The sequence below is a fragment of the Pituophis catenifer genome, unplaced genomic scaffold (genome assembly GCF_029215685.1).
Source record: "Pituophis catenifer annectens isolate HBS135680 unplaced genomic scaffold, rPitCat1.0.hap2 SCAF_3, whole genome shotgun sequence".
NCBI classification, from domain to species: Eukaryota; Metazoa; Chordata; class Lepidosauria; order Squamata; family Colubridae; genus Pituophis; species Pituophis catenifer.
The window spans coordinates 117263070-117276298 of record NW_027256883.1 but is presented as its reverse complement, the minus strand read 5'-3'; positions in this window follow the sequence as shown (position 1 = coordinate 117276298).

The window sequence follows — 13229 nt, the reverse complement described above, 5'->3', positions numbered from 1 at the left end:
GCCCTTATTACTTTCATCTCAAATGGCACTCCATAGTTACAGTCAGGCTCACAGTCCAGCTCATATTACCTTTACTTTTTATTTTGTAAAATCCACCAATTGTCTATGCTCTTTAATATAAACAAAACAAAACATTTTCACAAAGATTCAATCTGTTTTCATTCCATTTTTTTTCAAAGCATTTTACCAAAAATATTTTTTTTCAAAATTATTATACACTTTATGTGTTTCAGACATTCCTACATCCAATCATTGTTAAGCTTTTTCACAAAAAGTTTCAAAGTCTTTTTTTTTAATCCAGAAAGAATGTTGACTCACCAAGTGAATTTCTCTTATTCAGAAAAATCTCTTTAGCTGTAAACTGACTACATTCCAGATGTTTACTTTAAAAAAGTAGTCCAATCACAGGGCAAAGTTTTAAGCAACCTATTCTCTTTCAGTCTCATCCTTTCTTTTGTCTTCCATACATTTCAATATACAGAGTATCAAAATAGGTTTAGACATATGAGGATTTGCCAAGGAAAGAAAAGCTTTCCATATGTTCATTTCCTTTAGGGCTGAGTTAATATAACTTGCCAGTCTAAGGGTCCTCCCTGAGAAATGGGATACTGAGAACATCAAGAGGAATAAGTGTTTTTTTCCAGTGAGACCGATCTATCAGGACAACCTGGTCTACCCAAATATAGGACGGAGCATACTGCTTCCGCTTTCGCCTTTCAGCCCCAATCCAGGAGCCTTTGCAGGTAGTCGCTTTCATGACAAACTATTTTGTTTGCAGAAGCAGTATGCTCCATCTCATATTTGGGTAGACCAGGTTGCCCTGATAGACTGGTCTCACTGGAAAAAACACTTAATCTCTCCCCTGGTATAGCCAACAAAGGAGAGTCCATGACTTAGAGGTTAATACATCTACCTAATATGTAAGTACCTCGGATTTGAATCCCAAAAGGGTATAGCTAGCTGACGAGAGCTAAATAGCTTGAAACAGATCTATACCAGGGGTGTCAAACTCGATTTCATTGAGGGCTATATCAGGGTTGTGTTTGACCTTGGGGGCCCAGGGTGGGCATGGCCAGGTGGGCATGGCCAGTTTAACGTCACTCCTGTCAGGGGCGCTGGTGGTGGCCAGGCTCCCGAGCTCTGTTTTCACTGGCAGATGGTTGCAGGAGGCCATGGGAACTGAAAATGGAGCTCAGGAGCCCATTTTCGCTGGCAGAAGCACCACAGGCCAGTCCTTCACTGTTGCCAGGGTGACCCCAAGGGCCAGATCTGAATACTCTGTGGGCAAGATTCAGCTCCCAGGCCTTGAGTTTGACACTCCCGATCTATACTAATCTCCCTTTATTTCTTTGTCAGTAAATATAACATTCAACATCAAGAGGAATACAATACAATACAGAGAACATCAAGAGGAAAATCCAGCACTTAGGATTACATTATGATTAAAGTGTATTGTTAATGGTCAAAGAATAAATAGCTCCAAACACATAGCACTGAGATTAATATTCTAAAAAGATGTTTCACTGCTGTGAAAAGCTGGAAATGACCACATAATATTGCCCTCTTAAGGCTACACCCATTAGTGATCTCTAAAGCAGATCCTGTCGAGCGTCAAGAAGCACTCGACATCATGTCCATGCACCGGCAGAACATGGATACCCGGCTGGAAGGGGGGGGGGGTTGAGCCACATGGGCGATGGTGGTGGAATAGGCTTCCGAGTAGGCGTTTATGTGCACGGGTACCTTACAAAAGGTAGATAGACCAGCTTGGCTTTAAGCGTGTTCTTTGAGCGTGGACACGGTCCTAGGGGAGCCGAGAGATACTATATCCCCTTTCAAAATGCCGGCAATACATTGCTAAAATTCCTCAAAAACTAAATGTGTCTACCTGTACATTATCGGCAACTTAGCCTGTTTTTTTATAACACTTTGACAAAGACTGAGATCAAAGTAGAATTCTGTTCAAAAGAAGGTACTAAAGAAGGTGACACTTTTACCACTTTCCACTGTTTAATAAGGAATCGATAGACTTACAATCATTCTTTCTCTTGACAGTCATTATAGCAGGAATAAGAAATGGAATAAATTAATTCTTCATCTGGGAAACAGTAACACTTTAATTTATTCTGATTGCAGACTTAGGATTTTAATTGTGGGCTTCCCTTGAGTTCAACTATATAAACAACTTAAGGAATATATAACACCAAGTTTGAATTTGGGGAGGCAATAGGGAAAAGATCCATGTCAAAGAGACAGATTGACTCATAAATGTTGGCAAAATATATTGCCAGCTCTCAGAGAATACAAAAGCCAGATAAAACTAGTGCTTTCAACAAAGAGTTATGTTTAAAATGTGTTTATAGTAAATAGAGTGAGCAGCCAGTTGTCTGTGGACATAATACATTTTTTCTGAGGCTCTGGAACCTTCTTTGACTATGTTGCTGAAACTCAGTAGTTTCCTGGCAAAAATCAGTCATATGGCTTTCTACCCCAAACCTGTACCTTTGTGTTTGACTGGAAAATGGAATCCAATATCTGTTCAAGTCTTAAATTCAGCTGAAAACCTTCAATAAAGTTGAGAACGCCTCTCGGAAATGAAAAATAAAAAATACTGGTTTTGTCCAAAACAAAGGAAGCCAAGATGGTGACCAGCTAGCACTCTTCATACAATCTTTTCTTCTATGACTATCCTTCCCCTCTGACTTAACATCCCCAGTTTATGTCACCCAGAGAGCCCTCCCAAAAAAGGAACCAAAACCCAATTTTGGATTAATAACTTTCTGTATTATTATAATCAGGCTGAGAAGCTCCTATCACCTCACCTCAGAGATGTCATGAACTAGGAATATACCGCCATCAAAAAGAAGACTTTTACAGCTGCAGCCCCTCATCTTGCTAAGTAAACTGCATCACCGAAGCCAACATGAAAACTGACCAACTTGCAATCTAAATTCTTCAGCCCAAGCCACACTCTGGAGCAAGTAAGAAAGAAGATAATAGCCCTCCCTCCATGAGCTGCTTACCTCCCCTATAACCCTGTTGCTCAACAGTCTAATATGATATTTTATCCAATCCTCACCCATGTATGTCTCCTTATGCTTTCCTGTACCTTTTATATCTTGCATTGTTTGTATTCCTTCCCAATATCTTATACTGACTGATGGCCATAATAAAAATATATTGATTGACCAGCCCTGCTAGTTACCCAATAAGTCTGAACATTTTGTATCATTACTTCCCCAATGGAGCTCTTGGCACCAAATAATTAGACATACAGTATAGAGTGATTCTATTTTATGAAAGTTGCCAGATTTTGATTACATTGTAATTTTATTTTAGAGACTGGCAAATTTGCCTGATCACCTGGATGAATAAAAAGTCCCCTCTGAAGGTCCCCACCTAACAGGACCTCTGATGGAAGGGTACATAGAAGTGGCAAGAAAGTCCTAGATTTTCTGAGGCAAAAATAGCTCTATTTTTATAGCCTGGTAGAGAATGATTAAAACTTGACTTTTGTCAGCGGCCTTTGGAATTTAAGGAAGTAGTATAAGAATTGAGAAAAATGCAGATATATGATTATTATTACTGGGAGGAGGAGGAGGAGCAGGAGGAGGAGGAAGGGAAAGGGAAGAGGAAGGGGAAAGGGAAAGAGAGAACAGAGATCAGAGAAGAAAAACTGTGGACTTTTATTTAGACTGCCTACCCATTGCGGTCTAATTAAACTCCTCAGTCATGCTGTAGTAGAAAATGTGATGTGGGTTTTTGAATTTTGACTACAAATGGGAAATCCCAAATCAAATTCCTACTCAAAGCTTAACAGGTAACTTTTGCCTGAAATGGAAAGAAAAGGAAAGGGAAGAAAGGGGGAAAAATTGTTTCTATCACCCAAAGGTTTCATAATAACTCAGATAAGTCAGAAAAAAAATCTTCTCTTTGTGCTGTTTAATTTCCAATTGCAAAAAAACTTTCAACATATAGATTCTTTTTATGAATCTTACATGGGTCTTTCAACCCTGGATTTTGTAAATATTATCTCAAGACAAAGTTATTTTAAAAGGTCAATATAAGAAGCTATATGCATTCCAAATTGCTATAATTTGATTATCCTATTTTCTCTAATGTGCGCAAACATTTAATTTCTTTTTATAAGCAAAACAAAACACAGAAGGTAGGTTATGCTCTTTAATTTTTTAAAAAGTTATTTTATGGGTCTATCAGTGGGGTCTAATTATATGTCAATATTTGGGTGCATCTAAAATTATTGTTCTATTTTAAATGAATCTTTTGATCTCAAGTTGGAAATGGGGTGCTTTCTTAGAGAATTGACATAAAGTCTCATTAGTTCATTGAACCGGATTCTAAAACCTTTACTTATACTTCATTGCTATGCAAAACAGAGGAGAAAAGAGTTTTTGTAGACAGCGAGAGAAAAATTTAATTTTTTAAAGACAAGCAGTACAATAGATAGAAATCAGAATACTACAAAACAAGATTCCTTTCAAAGAAATAATCACCTCATAAAGAATGTCAAGTCAGAAAATTAAAATACAGTAAGTAACAAAACAACTTTAATGCTATGAAACTATCCTCTACAAGCAGTAAAACAATAATTCTGAGTAATATAATGGAAACATAATTACAACTAGTTTGTTCTTGGTGGTTTCTTTTTAGGGCAGAAAATAAATGCTGCAACTCCTTAGTGTTTTTTTCCCTAGGGGTTGGTTAAGTTTTTGAACTGGAAATTCAAACATTATACATCCATAGACATTGGAGCCATAGACCAAAATAAAATTGGTCTATGAAATTATCAGGCTGGTTCTACAACAAATGCTCAAACTTAGAATGTTTCCTCATAATAATGAGAAAAATTGTCTGCCTGCATTTTGTTGAATATGATAATGAGGAGGGAAACTGTGGGCACAGGTTTCCCTCTGGTCTGCCTGTCAGGCGGGAGAACTGGTGGTTTAAACTGATTGGTTAACCCTAAAAGTCGGAGATTCAAGGGATCTCAGTGGCTGAGCTGTCAGACAGCTTCCTTCAAAAGTGGGAGCTGCTGGACAGCTCACTCACTTCTTTGTACCAATCTACCAAATAAACAAACTGTTGTCTTAGCCGAGAGTCCTGCCTCTTCACTAGGCCCCTACTTAACACATTTAATCTTGCAAAATGAATTCTGCCTAGTTTGAGTCTAAGCCAAAACAAAATGGAAGTTAGATTTGTGGGTAACTAACCTAACCTAACTCACATTGCAAAATGGAACATTGGTGGTGATTTCTAGATTTAATATGGGAGAAACCACAAAGTATTAAAGTAGTATTGTTTATGCAGGACATTCCTCTGCTTGAAAGTGTTCTTGATCTCAAAGGCTTCAAATCAGAGACAAAATTTCTATGCTTGGGTCCTTTCCTTTTGAAGCAGTTTTCTACTAGTTGTTTTGTGCCTTCAAGCCATTGTTGACTGTTGGTAACCATCTGGACAAGTTCCTGTAGTTTTCTTGGCAGGGTTTCTTTGGAAGTAGTTTGTCACTGCTGTTTCACTGCTCTAGGTTGAGAGAGAATAACTGGTCCAAGGACACCCAGCTTTCCACTTTCCAGCCTTTTGTCTTAACTTCCAGCCTTATATCTAAACTCGCAGCCTGTGGGATGGATGCATCACGTGCTGGCCACATCCATCCCCGGTTTAGCGAAGGGGAAAAAAGCTGCAATACATTATGTGATGACATGTCATCGCGAGTTTGACACCCCTGCCTTAACACAAAAGTGAAGCAATACTATGGAGGATATTTGTCCACAGATGCAATTGTTGTTTGTCCACACACATTACTCATTAACCATTGCCTATGTCATGATCTAATGCCACACATCAATTAATAATTCTGTAATTACATGACAAAAAAAGATATGGTTGAAATTATTAGGGTTTTTCCATTATTGTTTGAGCACAATTCCATAGCAGTCCATATACAGTACTTCAGTTGTAGGAGGTCCATATTCAGTACTTCAGTTGTAGGAGGTGACATGGCTTTTCAAATTGTCCACCCCCACCAGTGACTCCATAAGCATCTCTGAGCTGTATGGCACAGTAGCTCTCTTTGCAGCAGCAAATTAAATCCTCCAGTAGAGTTCTTTGAATTTAATTTTAATTTATTTTTCATTTGCGCTGCTCTCAGGTTCCCCCCCCCACTTCTTCTTCATATTAAAGGCTAGTAATTGTCTGCCTCAAGTGCATAAGAATGCCATTCTAAAAATAAGAATGAATAATGGTGTGGTTGTTCACAGCGTTGTTGCCGTGGTGTAGGTGCGCAGAGAAAATTAGCCAGGCAGGGGATGGGGAAAAGAAAAATTGATTTACTGCCTGTAAATTCCTTCTGAAGTAAATGGACTAGGTAGGAAAAAATCACTCCAAAAAAAGTTCTGTAACTTTTGTACCACTTCAGTCAGTAAGGCTTACAATGCTGCTTGTTGGAACACTCAATAATGTGGTGCATCTGCAGTCATAAAAAGAAAACAATAAAAATAGTTTTTTAGAGATTAAAAAAAAACCCAGACAATACAGAGGATGTAGCACCAGGAAAAGAAGTCAAAGTGCATTCTATGGATTGTATAAATCAAGTATTGGGAGAAACCTAGGATATATTGTCTCCATAGATATATCAATTAGGGATCATTGTGACGCCCAGCCATTTTTGTAGAGATATAAAGTGCTGCTACATTGCTACAAAGCAGAGGGAGGATTAGCATCGTTCATCTACACCAGAGAGGGGGGACTTGTAGTACCTCAGAAAGTATAGTTCTAAGCAGGGGTGAAATGCTCCGAATTTGGACCGGATCACCTGATCCAGTAGCAATGGAGGCGGGTGGTTTGGAGAACCGGTAGCAAAAATTCCTGCCCGCCCCCGCCCTCCCATTGCCCAGCTGAGCCACACAATCATCAGAGGCTTTTTAAATTATTTTTAAAAGCATTTTTTCTACAACTTCTTTGACTGAAAAAATGCTTTTAAAAGTTAAAAAAAAAGCCTCTGATAATCGTGCGGCTCAGCTGGGATCATCAGAGGCTTTTAAAGCATTTTTTCTACAACCTCTTTGGCTGAAGAGGTTATAGAAAAAATGTTCTTAAAAGGAAAAAAAGGCCCTGCCGATCAGGCAAGTCAGCTGGGATCGTCAGAGGCTTTAAAAAAAAAAAAAGCTTCCGCCGATCAGGCAAGTCAGCTGGGATCGTCAGAGGCTTTAAAAGCATTTTTTTTACAACCTCTTCAGCCGAAGAGGTTGTGGAAAAAATGGTTTTAAAAGTAAAAAAAAAAAAGTTGGCCATGCCCACGCAGTCATATTACCACCCCACCAAGCCACGCCCACAGAACCGGTAGTAACAAATTTTACATTTCACCACTGGTTCTAAGCAGTGGTGAAATCCACTTACCTTTGCTACCGGTTCGAGAATGGGAACCTCTTCTGCACATGCACAGAAACTTCTGTGCATGCGCAGATGGTAAAAAAATGAGATGTAATGGTGTCCCGATGGGTGGGCGGAGTCTCCTGCCACTGGCGCTACCAGTTTAGCGAGCCGGATAGAACCAGGGGGATTTCACCACTGGTTCTAAGTATCCTTCTCCACTGAGCATGCTAGGATAGGAGGATAGGTGGGACTATTGCTGCGTCGTTTTGCAACCATATTTAAAGGCTGCAGGTTTCCAATTTGGGTTCTTTGTTGGCGAAGCTAGCTCTTTTCTTTCTTTTCTCAGTACTGTAATTTCTCACGTTCACCTAAATTTCATTCCATTTTTCACTTTTTGGTATCGTCAGCTGCTTACTTTTCCTCTGATTCTACCAGGTTTCTGGTTGTGCGCCATTTGCTGGCGCAACCAGAGCCAGTCCCTTCTCCAACCAGTTGGGTCTTTCATTTCAAACGCCACTACAGCTGATGCCCCCCCAAGTACAACTGAAGATCTGAATCTGCCTTCGATCTAACCTACTTCAGCCCGACCCTGTTAAATGAGCCTCCCATGAATCGAAATGCATGTACTAGACATGTACTCTTGCAGGCGCTTCACCAGCCATTGTCTCTTTTGTAACCAAACATTTGCCCTCAGATAAAAAATAAAATAAAATCTAGGTAATTAACTGAGGCAAGCCTCAAACGATTTCCTTAATTAACAGGAGGAGAAATTTTTTAAAAAACAGGTAATTTGCATGCAGAAAGGATCTCTGGCTTTCTTTTGTGCACATGGACTGTTCAACAAATGGGAATAATTTTCTAAAGCGATTGCTGCTTGGGGAGGGAAGGAGGATATCAAATTTGCTAAATAATTATTCTAGCCCAGCACTCTTCATTCAACAACAAACTTCCCATGCGGAGGACACACACACACACACACACACACACACACAGAGAGAGAGAGAGAGAGAGAGAGAGAGAGAGAGAGAGAGAGAGAGAGAGAGAGAGAGAGAGAGAGAGAGATTTAAAAAATTCAATTATCTTTTTTTTTATTGAAAAGTTTTAAAATATTTTTACAAACAAGTTTCCCCCCCTTCCTCCCCCCACCCATTCCCTTCTCCCTCCCTCCCCCCGACTTCCCAGAGCAAAATACAGGGTATAGCATTTAACAAACATAATCAAACATAAACAAGCTAACTATAAACTCTTCACTCCTCCTTACACTTTAACTCCCCCATACATACCAAAATATAAGAATATAAGAATTCACCTAAATATTTCATTCATAAGCTATTTGCAACTTTTTAGTCCCATATTTATTTTGAATATAATCAATCCATCTTCTCCATTCCAATATGTATCTTTCATTCGAACAATCCTTCAAATATGCAGAGATTTTAGCCATCTCCGCCAAATTAGCTACTTTTAATGTCCATTCTTCAATAGTAGGTAAATCTTCCTTCTTCCAATACTGCGCCACCAAAAGTCTGGCTGCAGTTATTAAGTTCAGAATCAAATTAGTCTCTATAACCGTACAGTCTCTAATTAAAGCCAATAAAAACAACTGTGGAGTTAATTTTATCTTTTTTTTAAGAATATTTTGTATAATCCAAATGCCTTAATTTTTTTACATGTCCACCATATATGATAATACGTTGCATCATCACATTTACATCTCCAACACGTAGGTTGTAAGCTTGGATACATACAAGCTAACTTTTTGGGATCTAAATGCCATTTATAAAACATTTTGTAAAAATTTTCTCTCAAGTTTTGGGCTTGGGTAAATTTTACATTTCTGACCCATATTTTTTCCCATGTTTCCATCATTATTGGTTCCTCAATATTTTGTGCCCATTTTATCATACAGTCCTTCACTAACTCAGTTTCTGAATCTATTTCTATCAATGCATTATACAACCTTTTGATATGCATTAAACTTTGATCCCTAATTTGTTTTATCAAATTTTCCTCATTTTGCAGGATACCAATTTTCTGATCCTCTTTCCATCTAATGTACAACTGTCCATACTGAAACCAAGTTTGAATTATCCTTTCTTCCCTTAATACCTCTAAAGACTTTAGCTGCAATGTACCTCTTTCCCTAATAAGAAGCTCTTTGTAAGTAATCACATCTTGTTTCTGTTCTACACTTATATTCTCTATCGTATGTCTAGGTATTGCCCATATAGGTAATTTATTATTTAATTTATATTGATACTTTTTCCATACACGTAGTAATGCATTCCTTAATATATGACTTTTAAAATTCTTGTCCACCTTTTTATCGTATAGTAAATATGCATGCCACCCATATAACAAATCATATCCCTCAATATTCAATATTCTCTCTTCTGTTGAGTTAATCCAATCACTAATTGCTGAGAGGGTAGCTGCCTCATAATACAATTTTAAATTAGGCATTTTGATACCTCCTCTTTCACATATATCTTGCATTATTTTTCGTTTTATTCTCGGTCTCTTTCCTGCCCACACAAAATTAGTAATGCCCTTCTGCCATTCATTCAAATTTCCATCTTTTTTCAATATTGGTATCATTTGAAAAAGGAATAAGAACTTTGGCAAAATATTCATTTTCACTGCAGCTATCCTTCCCAGCAATGATAGTTGCAATTTTTTCCAGTTTTCCATCTCTTTCTGTATTTTTTGCCACAACAATTCATAATTATATAATTTCACATTTGATGTCATAATATAAACCCCTAAATATTTGACCTTCTTTACTGTTTCAAATCCCGTTATTCTTTCTATTTCTTCTTTTTGACTTGTAACCATATTTTTAGTTATTATCTTTGTTTTCCCTGCATTTATTTTAAATCCAGATACTTGTCCGTATTGATTAATTATATCCATTAGACCTATAACCGATTGTACTGGTTGAGTCAAAGTCACAACCAAGTCATCTGCGAATGCTCGTAATCTGTAATCATCATGCCTAATTTTAATTCCCCTTATTTTATCTGAGCCACGTATTTTACTCAACAAAAGTTCCAAAGTCAAAATAAATAGTAATGGAGATAAGGGACATCCTTGTCTTCTTCCTTTTTCTATGTTAAAAGTTTCCGTTAAACTACCATTGATTATTACTTGTGCTGTTTCTTGCTGATATATTGCCTTAATAGATTGTATAAAGTACTCTCCAAACTGCATCTTTTCAATTATTTTCAGTAAAAAATTCCAGTTCAATCGATCAAACGCCTTCTCCGCATCTAAGAATATAAGCACCGCAGGGACCTGGTTGTTCTTTCCCAAATACTCCAAAATATTAATTATTTGCCTTACATTACTTTTCATATATTGCCTATTAATAAAACCAGTTTGATCATTATGAATCATTTGTTGCATAAGTGGCATCAGCCTATTTGCTAATATTTTAGTAAAAATCTTATAATCTGTATTTAAAAGTGATATGGGTCTATAGTTTTTTGGCTGAGTATGATCTTGATCCTCCTTTGGGATCAAGGAGATAAATGCTGTTCTCCAGGAAGGAGGTACTTCTCCTCCAGTTTGTATTTTGTTAAATAATTCTTTAAGTGGTTCCACCATTTCTGCCTGCAGGCTTTTATAGTAAACAGCTGTCAATCCATCTGTCCCAGGGGCTTTTCCCACTTTCAATTGTTTAATTGCTAAAACAATTTCTTCAGAAGTTATTAATTGATTCAAACCTTCCCTTTGCTCTTCTGAAACTATAGAAATATTCTCCCTCTGTAGATATTTATCTATATCTGTACCTTGGATTTTATCACTAGTATACAACTTCGTATAAAATTCTAAAAATGTTTTTTTAATCATATTTTGCTGATACACCTCTTTACCCTTATATTCTATTTTCTCTATGGTGCGTGACTTTTGTTTTTTTCTAAGCAAATATGCCAATATACCTGGTTTGTTAGCATTACAGAAAGTGTAATGTTTGGCATATTGCAAATTTGATGCCACCTGGTCTGCCATCAACATGTTAAATTGCCCTCGCAATAAATTAATTGCTTCTTTTATTTTCTTATCTGTTGGATTTAATATTAATACTTGCTCTTTATTTTTTATTTCCTCTTCTAGTTCTAGTTTTCTTTCCTGTCTACATCTATATTTATTGTTCAAATATATTAAAATACCTCTCATATATGCTTTACTTGCATCCCAAACCATTTCCATAGATGTACCTTTATGCATATTCGTAACAAAAAATTCTTTCATAAATTTTTTACATTCTTTCACATTTTCCTCATATTTAAACAAATTTTCATTCAACCTCCAGGACTTCCTGGGCCCCTTTTCATGCTCTAATTCCATCCAAACCGGACTGTGATCTGTTAATGTTCTTGGACATATCTTCGTTTTCTTCACCCTGGAAAGGAAATCATTAGTAATTAGTATAAAATCAATCCTAGAAAATGACTGGTGTCTATCGGAAAAAAAAGTAAAATCTTCTTCTATTCCGCTCTCGCCAAATATCTCCCAACTCCATGTCTTCCATCATATCAAAAAAGGATTTAGGCAGTCTAGCACGCATTTGAATATTTTGCAAAGATCCTTTTTTGTCCTTTTTAGTATCCAAAACTCCATTCCAATCTCCCATCAATATGTACGATTTGTAGTCCCATTGTGTTAGTTTAGCATGTAAAATCTTGTAGAATTTTTCTTGTTGTTGATTTGGTGCGTATATTCCAATCAAGAGTGTTTTTTTCCCTTCTATTAAGGTTTCAATTGCAATATATCTTCCTTGCATATCTGCTTCAATTAATTTAGCTATTAAGCCTTTTTTTAGGTATATAACTATACCATTTTTCTTTTCTGATGCAGATGCTACAAAATGTGTCCCCAATCTTGCATTTATTAAATATTTTTGATCTTTCATTCTAATATGTGTCTCTTGTAAACAAATAATGTCATTTTTATACTGTTTCAGGTAGTGAAATATTTTCCTCCTCTTTTGCGGTGAGTTTAAACCATTGACATTCCAGGTTAGGAATTTATTTGCCATCTTTGGCAATTTGAAGCTTTTGAAGCATTAGCTGAAGGTCATCTTTCACTTTGATCTTCGGCCTTGCCCCCCCCCCCCGCTTCTGTTTTTGTAATTTCTTGTGTTTTTGTCAGAGCCTGCTGCACCTTTAATTCCTCTTTGCGTTTAGTTGCTGCTCGAGCCTGTCTTTGGTCCTTTGGTTCCTCTGTTTTGCCAAATAGCTCCAGGTCTTGGGCAGAGCTCATAAGTTGTATTAAATCTTCTTCAGCAATCAAGGCCCCTCCTTGAGCCTGGGCCTCGGCCTGCATAAGTTCTTTCTCTCCATTTCTTGCTCCCTCTGCTTCCTTTCTTCTTCTAGTTTCTGGGGAAAAAGAACCTCCAGCCTTTAATACATTGGAGTAAAAATATCTTGCCTTCCATACTGTATTAAGACGATATCTCTGTCCTAAGTAATTCACCACCAATATAAAATTCAATTATCTTAAAGTGGAAAAATATTAAGAGAAGTAATGGAATATGTGCATTAATAGAATGTTCAGCTCTACTGAACAGGCATGTCCTTTTCTCCTCTGCATTTTATAAGAGAAGTGTTTTGGCAAAACAGGCAAATTAGGCCTGTCTAAAATGCAAGGAGGCTGGGGGGATAGCCACCTTGATTAATTTTTTTTTAATGCTCCGATTTGTTAAAAGCAGTTCAAGTGAACTAAACAATGCATCCAATATGAACCATAGAATAGTTATAAATATGAATGACTATTAAATGCAGGAGCACAAAAAATCTAATTAATCTTTTGCTTGAACAGTAGGGTGCTTTGCT